The sequence below is a fragment of the Haemaphysalis longicornis genome, unplaced genomic scaffold, assembly GCF_048455015.1.
Source record: "Haemaphysalis longicornis isolate Haplotype H1 unplaced genomic scaffold, Haemaphysalis longicornis Haplotype H1 scaffold_43, whole genome shotgun sequence".
NCBI lineage: Eukaryota > Metazoa > Arthropoda > Arachnida > Ixodida > Ixodidae > Haemaphysalis > Haemaphysalis longicornis.
Window position 1 is genome coordinate 2,579,019 of NW_027526371.1, and position 7,497 is coordinate 2,586,515.

General features: G+C 48.7%; 2 non-coding genes across 2 annotated transcripts; one reads left to right on the plus strand and one right to left on the minus strand.

Moving 5' to 3' along the window:
- The first annotated feature begins 835 nt into the window (after nt 1-835).
- Trnaa-ugc (transfer RNA alanine (anticodon UGC)) lies at nt 836-907 on the plus strand. Its single transcript has one exon. It is a non-coding gene; the product is annotated as a tRNA-Ala (tRNA).
- A 3,490-nt stretch (nt 908-4,397) lies between these two features.
- On the minus strand, nt 4,398-4,469 carry Trnaa-ugc (transfer RNA alanine (anticodon UGC)). Its single transcript has one exon. It is a non-coding gene; the product is annotated as a tRNA-Ala (tRNA).
- Nucleotides 4,470-7,497: the final 3,028 nt, after the last annotated feature.

Below are 7,497 nucleotides of genomic sequence, written 5' to 3' on the forward strand. Positions count from 1 at the left end.
TGCGATCCTAAGGTACTCCGCACCTAAAAGCAATATAAATAGAGTGCCTGGAATCGCTGTCGAACATGGATCGCGGCCAGCTGCCCGATAAGCCGACGAAATCACGGCGCCTCCGCCGCCAACGATCCGGTCATTCCTTGCTGGAGAGCAGAAGCTCCGACCTCCGATTGGAGCGGCGAGGCGGCGGAAAACGCCGGCAGTGCGGAAGCGGCCAACACAGACTCGTGACGTGTTCGGATGTTGTTTATTTACAAAATATCCAGGGAATGTCGATTGCGCGAGGTCCTCCGCTGGCTGCTCGGTTGCGTTTCTCACACTTCAAAATTGATTTTAAATATGTTCTAGGTTGTATCAATTGCCGCTGATATTTTGCAGATGATGTATGTGTGTTCACACCAATCAATCTCCGAAGTTATCTCGCCTTCAAAATTTTGTGCCAGTACCCCTTTAACTCCACAAACATTAAGTGCATATAGGTGCTCGCTCAGGTTAATCTGGTTCTCTCTCGATTGGCGCCGAAGATGTAAGGTACAGCCGGTGATAAACAGGTTGACGTACAGAGCACCGTCGACGGGAAGGGCAGAGCGTTATTTGAGAGGCAAATTTTTTACTTCTAGAAGTTCTGCACGAGAGTAAATGAGGTTCCACGGATGTGTTATCCTGCAGCATGGATGCTAGTTATCGCAACAACGCAATTACGCGTATCCGTATGAAACACTTAAATGAATATTCAAAAAGACAAGCGTGTTACGGCGCGTACAAGGCAACAAAGAATTGTACCTAGTCACTGTCGAAGTAGTTTTTAACGTGATTATATCTATGTAAGGTACAGCTCGGGGGTGTAGCTCAGTGGTAGAGCGCTCGCTTTGCATGCGAGAAGTCCCGGGTTCGAACCCCGGCTCCTCCACTTTTTTCCCCAGACAATTCTGTTCTTAAATCTTCGGTTGTGTTTTTTTTTTTACTATACCGGGATTTTTTTTCAGCTGCTCGAGCGAAATACCAATCTGACGAGCTTAAGAAGCCCACCTTGCAACTGCGAATGCTTAAACCTTACTTTCACGTCTTCCGTTTTTTGCCGGTTTCGGTATATTTTCACTACATATACCATCTGCCAATCATAGATAAATGCCTCAGATTACGGACGAAAAAAATATTTTGTTGTCGTAATATTTGTTGTAATGGTATGGCCGGGCCCTGGCCATGGGGTCATGGTCTCGGGCTGGGTGGGCTATATCGGGCCAGGGCCTATAGTAACAAGCACCGGTAGCGGTCTTAAATTTTAGACTTTTTCAGATGTCTAGGTTATTACTCCGGTCAAACAAATGCTTTTTTCTGGTATAGTCAAATCTCTGTACAACGAACACTACATTACATTAACGAACTTTTCAGATTAACGAGCATTTAAGAAATCCCACGCCGACTGCTGCTAGTTTTAATGTAAAATTATTTCACTATTACATACTTCAGAATAGCGAACTTTTCAAAATTACGATCATTTTATTTATTTCCGTGTCGTGTTAACAACGCCTCAGTACTACGAACTCATATTTTCAAGGCCGGAGATTCTTAGATTTCCGTTAAACAATCGCGGCAACCGGAGCCGTATGCTAGCAGACGACACGGCAAAGCGCAGCGCAGTTGAGGACGCCTTACAACTTGCTCCGCGGAATGCGTGAGCCGATGCGAGAGAGAGAAAAAATAGGGTGAGGAGAAGGGAAAAAATGAAGCATGGGTGGCCTCCCCCGTCCAGAAAGCCGCAACCGCGCTATTCGCGCCCCACCTCGAGTGTTAAAACGATAGTCTTTCTTGGGATACTTAAACCCAGAAATTTTGATCTGTCTGTATGTCTGTCTGTGACTCGATTCAGTCACCCGGCCAAAGAAAAACAATGCCTGCGCAATAGCCTGGTATACTCACAGCCAAATCTACCTGTCTAAGTCCGGTGTAATGTTCATACTTGTCAACATTGTTGAAGAAGAACAAGACATTACGCCAATATACGACAACAAATCAATACAGAAGTGATATTTGCAGTGCTCCTTTATAAAAAATCAAACATGCTTGAATTTTGCGAAATTAAATACTTCATCAACTGCAGAAAAAAAATTCCCTCCGCCGTCGCCTGCTGTCGCCCGCGCCACTATAACTTCTGGCGCCATTTTAAGAAATCAACCGGCAACAGTTATGAAAGGTTCCACTAGATAGGTTCCACGTTCTGCTTTCAACGCACGTGGAGTAGGGAAACGCAATCCTATAAGCGTTGAAGTAGGGCGCCTCGATTCACGCGCGTCTTCGCCGTATCAGTGAAACGCGGGAAATTTAAAATGATTTAGGGAAACCTTTGGCGTCTTTACCTTGGGAGGAGTGCGATGCAAGAGGATGAGAGGTGAGCGGAAAAGCAAAGGGAGGCATTTACTTGGCAAAAGTTGATAAAGACTATCGTCTTTTGACGACATTTGCAACGAAAGGAGCAGATACGCGCCAATTTTTTCTACGTGCCGTCGATGCTCGGGTTCCTTGCTGCATCTTCACGGACATCATCGGAGCTGACCACAGACGACAATCTTCAGAGCATGAGCGTTCAGGATGAAGAAGGCAGCGAGGACGGCATGAACGACGATGCCTCTTAGGGCGCCGCGGCAGCACTCGAACACTGCGGCCAGCCCGTGACGACTGCGGATGTGCTGTACAGCATACTAAAATCGCGCATTTTCGGGGAAAACCCCGCGGCCACGGAGTCAGTCCGGAGGAATATGGAAGAGTTGGAGTCCTTCGTGCTAGGAAGCTTGTGCTGCACGCACCAGAAGAAAATTGCCAACAACTTTAAATTAACGTATATTGTTTCATCATCACTTGTGCATTTTTTCTGGAAAAATGACTTCAAGGATGCACAGCTCTACAGGTAGGTTGTTTTAGGCATTGAAATGCTATTTGTTGTCTTAAATTTTGCGATTGTCGCTACAACGACTTTTCAAAATAACGAGCAATTTTCCGCGGTCCCCTGAAGTTCGTTATATTAAATTTCACTGTAGTACCAGACACACTATCATTGCCTTAAGGAGGGGGAAAAGTCTAAACACTGAAAGACAGAGAAATTGCGTGCGTGATATTGAGAGCGCGTATGAAAAACGCCGCGCGTTCATTAGTTATCAATCCTCTTCCTCTATCACACACCGGGCATTGTGTACAGCAAGCATATAGGTAATTAATTGCGGGCCGGGACGCGTATTTGACGAACCCGGCCACCTAGACGCATTCCACGTCGGCACCTTTTGTGCGTCGTGCCGCAAAAATCAAACAACCGATAAACATGCTTAGAGGCTGACCCTACCTATAAGATACCATTCCTTATTTGGCCCCAAATGCGTATAATTGACGCAAGAGAACACATTGCAGCAGGAAATATTCCGGGAAAAATATCTGCGGAAATTCAGATAATTCAGACACAATTAAGATACAATGCGTAGCTGTTTTACGCTGCCAGTTTTGTCTATGAGTAGGCATATATGTCGCGTTATTTCATTGTTTTTGAGCTTTACCTTCAGATACTGCAACCCTCCCCTCCCTCCGGAGTTAAAACAGGGGATGACGCGGCGAACCCGACAATGTTCCTTTGCTGGTATTAAGTAGGGGTAGAGGCAGGGCTACCTTTTCAGTGAGAGCAGTTTTATCGCCCCCCCTCCCCCCCCCTTGGGATCTACCAGGACAGCACGCATTGCATGCTCCCGCGCCCTCTTGGCACTGCCCCTTTGTTCTGTAGTGGCGGCAGCTTCATCCACTATCAGCTCCACTATCATCATCACCACTGCGTCTCACAATCATCATCAGCGGTGCCTGACCAGGTCAGCGGTTCCATGCGACTCGGAGATCGAACACGGCAGCGCTCCAGGGGCGGTAGTATGCCGTCGACGCTCTCCAGTTCCGGCACACCAACAATAAATGTAGGAGAGCCACAGCATCACCGAGTCCACGGCTCCCTTTCCTATACAGTTCCTTTTGGGGGCAAGAAAAGCCCACCCTGCCCTCGCTTTAATTGAGCAGGAAACGGCAGTCGAGGGGACATGGGTAGGGGGGGGGGTGGGGGGGCGATTGCAGCAGGCGTATTTGTGAGGAGGGATCTCGAAGACGGGGGAAATAACCAGGTTTTTTTTTAAGTGGGATTTTGAGACAGGCAAGGTGCGATCGGGTTGAGTCGTGCTCCACCCGGCGCCGGTTGCAGGGCCAGGTCGCTGTCTGTGTTGGGGAGCAGTATAGCCTGAAGGGATGTCGTATAAAAACATAAATTGGGCAACGAGGCTTTAAGCATAGGCAGCAGCGAGTCGGGGTTGTTAACGTTGCGAAGATAGTATATAATTTATGCGGTTTGGAAAATTGCAGCAATAGAATAAAAAGAAGAGTGGAGGAGCCGGGGTTTGAACCCGGGACTTCTCACATGCAAAGCGAGCGCTCTACCACTGAGCTACACCCCCGAGCTGTTCCAAAGGTAAATCAAACTACAGTAAAAAGGTACATAGGTACTGATTAACTATTTTTGTTGCTGTTATGTGATCATCATATCACGTCAAGGTATTTGTGCAATCATTCAAGTGTTTTGTACAGATCCAGGGAATTGCTTTTTTTGAAAAGTGCGGGAGCCACCCTTTAATGGTGCTTACTGATAGAGAGAGAGAGAGAGAATACATTTATTGAGCGTCTAAATTGGGAGTGGTTCCTTATTCACTGGAGCCCATATGATGTCATGGCCGCCTGCGCCCGGTCGACCAGCGCTAGCTGGGTCGCGAGTGAGGAGCTGGACATCAAAATCTCCCATTGCTCTCTAAAAGAGGGGGTGGGGGGATGGAGGAGGGGTGGATTTTCTGAGCTGAAGTCGCACTCCCCAATTATGTGGCGGAGTGATCCTGGTTTTTTACAAAATTTGCATTCGGCCGAGTACTGTTCCGGGAACATGAGGTGTAACCTTGTTGGGTGGGGGAAGGATCCAGATTGAATGAGGCGAAAGACTGTCTGCTGCTCCTTAGAGAGGCTAGGATGAGGTGGAGGGAGTGTCTGTCTTTCTAGCCGGTAGTGCTGCGTGACTTCTCTGAAAGTGATAAGCGGGCAGTACTCCACGCCTTCCTCCGTAGCCTGGGGTGTGAGTGCGCAGGCTTGTTGGTGGGCAAACTCGTTACCCTCCATGGAGGCGTGAGCAGGCGTCCACACCAATTTGATTTTTCTATTTGCTATTTTGTTCTGCAGCAATCTAAGGGTAACTGGTGACACCCATCCTGATTGGTAGTTTCGATATGCTTGCTGCGAGTCGGTGACAATTGTTTGTGCCGGCGTCTGTGTGAGGGCCAGAGCAATTGCCATCTCCTCCGCTTCAGTGATGTCCGTGGTCTTGACTGTTGCGCTTACCAGGAGACTGTTCTCGGTCGATACCACTATTGTTGCGTATGGCTTGCCTCTACAACGGGAGGCGTCCGTGTATACGACTCCGGGGTCTTTTCCAAAGCTCGTGTTTAGCGCTCGAGCTCTCGCTGCTCTTCTCGCCTCGTGATGGGTGGGGTGCATGTTTCTTGGCAGTGGGTGAATAATTAAAGACTGGCGCCAGGAGGTTGGTATCTGTACCTGCGGGATCGCGTCGAGGGCCGCCCACCCTATGTTGAGGAGAATTTTTCGTCCATCTTTAGTTCGGCTGAGTCTGGCCTTTTGACTTGATAGATGACCTTCGATCAATTCTTCTGCGGTGTTGTGTATGCCCATCCTGAGCAGCTTGTCTGTGGACGCGCTCATGGGTAGTCCTATGGCATGCTTGACTGACTTCCGTATGAGTATATTGAGGAGATTTATGTCGCTTTTGTTTAGTAAGAGGTACGGCGTGATGTAGGTTATCCTTGAAATGACGAATGCCTCGACCAAACGCAGGGTATCCGCCTCTTTCATTCCTCTCTTCCTTGTTGACACCCTCCTAATCATGTGTATTATTTGATCGGTAGTTTGCTTCAGTTTTTTTAGGGAGATGTCACTCTTGGTGTCTGCTTGTAGGTGAACTCCTAGGATTTTAATGCTGGGACTAGGAATTATCGCATGTCCCTCTAGTTACTGATAAAGAGTAAGTTCATGGATAACGACAAATAAGTCATGTTCCCCTTTTTCTTTTTTTTTTCTGCTTTTCTTTGTTTTTGTATGCTACTTTGACAGGTGCGGCGTTGTTTGCCTACGGTATAACTGTTTGTGGCGGGTTCTCAATGAATTCAGCTGAGATTCAGCGCTTGTCCTGTGGTTATTCTTCTGCCCGTGCCATCTTTCGCGCTGGGATTAGTTATGAACACCCAACAACTCGCCCAACTTGGAACTGTCCTATCACCGATGCTGCACAGAATGGATCCACATAGCTCATCTTTCTTTTGCGGGAGGTCTTCAAGAAGAAGAAGAAAAAAAACATTACGCCTACAAAATTAAGATCTTATTTTTGTCTGGGAATGCCCCTACGCACCAAAACCCCTCCCTTCACCTTCCTTCGGCAGTGGGAGCGCCAGCTGGCCACCTCACGGTGCGAGAACCAGGAACGCCTCATCGCTCCCGCCCAGGCTGCTGCTCTGGCTTGCGGCTTTGTGGACTTAAAAAACCACCCCCTTTTATGCTCCATAAATGAACGGTTTTCCTCCTCCCCCTCTTCGTCCTCCTCCGCATCCTCCTTTTTTCCTCTACAGTGTGTTTGTAGTGCGCAGTGGGCTTATTAAGGTCCATGGCGCCAGAATGTTCCCAGTAGCGCATACATTTGATCGACATTTAGACTTATCAAGCTTCGCTGACTTGACTGTTCAGTGGTGTTGGACTGGACTGGAAAAGACTTTATTGAAACAAGTCCTGCAGTAGGCTGGAGCCGGGTTACGGCTCCGCCTCGGCGTGACCTGGCGCTGCGCCTTCTTCTGTAACCCTACTCGTTCCAAGCCCGTTTTACAGACCCCGCGCCTTTCCAGCGCGGCGAAGACCTGCTGGATGGCCCATGACTGGTCTGTCTTGCTACTAGATTCAATGGCTCTCTGGAGTTCCGCCGGATACTCTTCCAAGTTCACGCCGTCTGGGTCGGCGGTACAGTCCCACATGAGTGAGTGAGTAAGAACATTATTAGAGCACCCAAGAGCGAGTCAAGGGGAAGCTACCATGTTAGGGGCGCCAGTGAGAGTGACCAGTGCTCAGCCGTCCGGTGAGGGGGATGTAGTTGTCCCAGGCACTGTCAAACTCAAGTACCGGTGGTGTCCGGTATTGTCCTGGGCGGTGCAATGGGTAATCCCCTCTAGACGGCGAGCCGGCCTCTGTTGGTCTAGTGCGTTGTTGAGTAGTCTAGTGGCCCGGGCTTGTGTCTCGTAGTCTTCGCTTCTCATCGCAGCTTCAAACTGCGGTGGGAACGTCGTAGTGGTGCTAGTAGGAGTCTGGCAGTTCCATAGTGGATGTACCAGGGTAGCTCGTGCTTCTTGGCATAGACGACAAATGTCCGTGGAGTACACCTCGGGG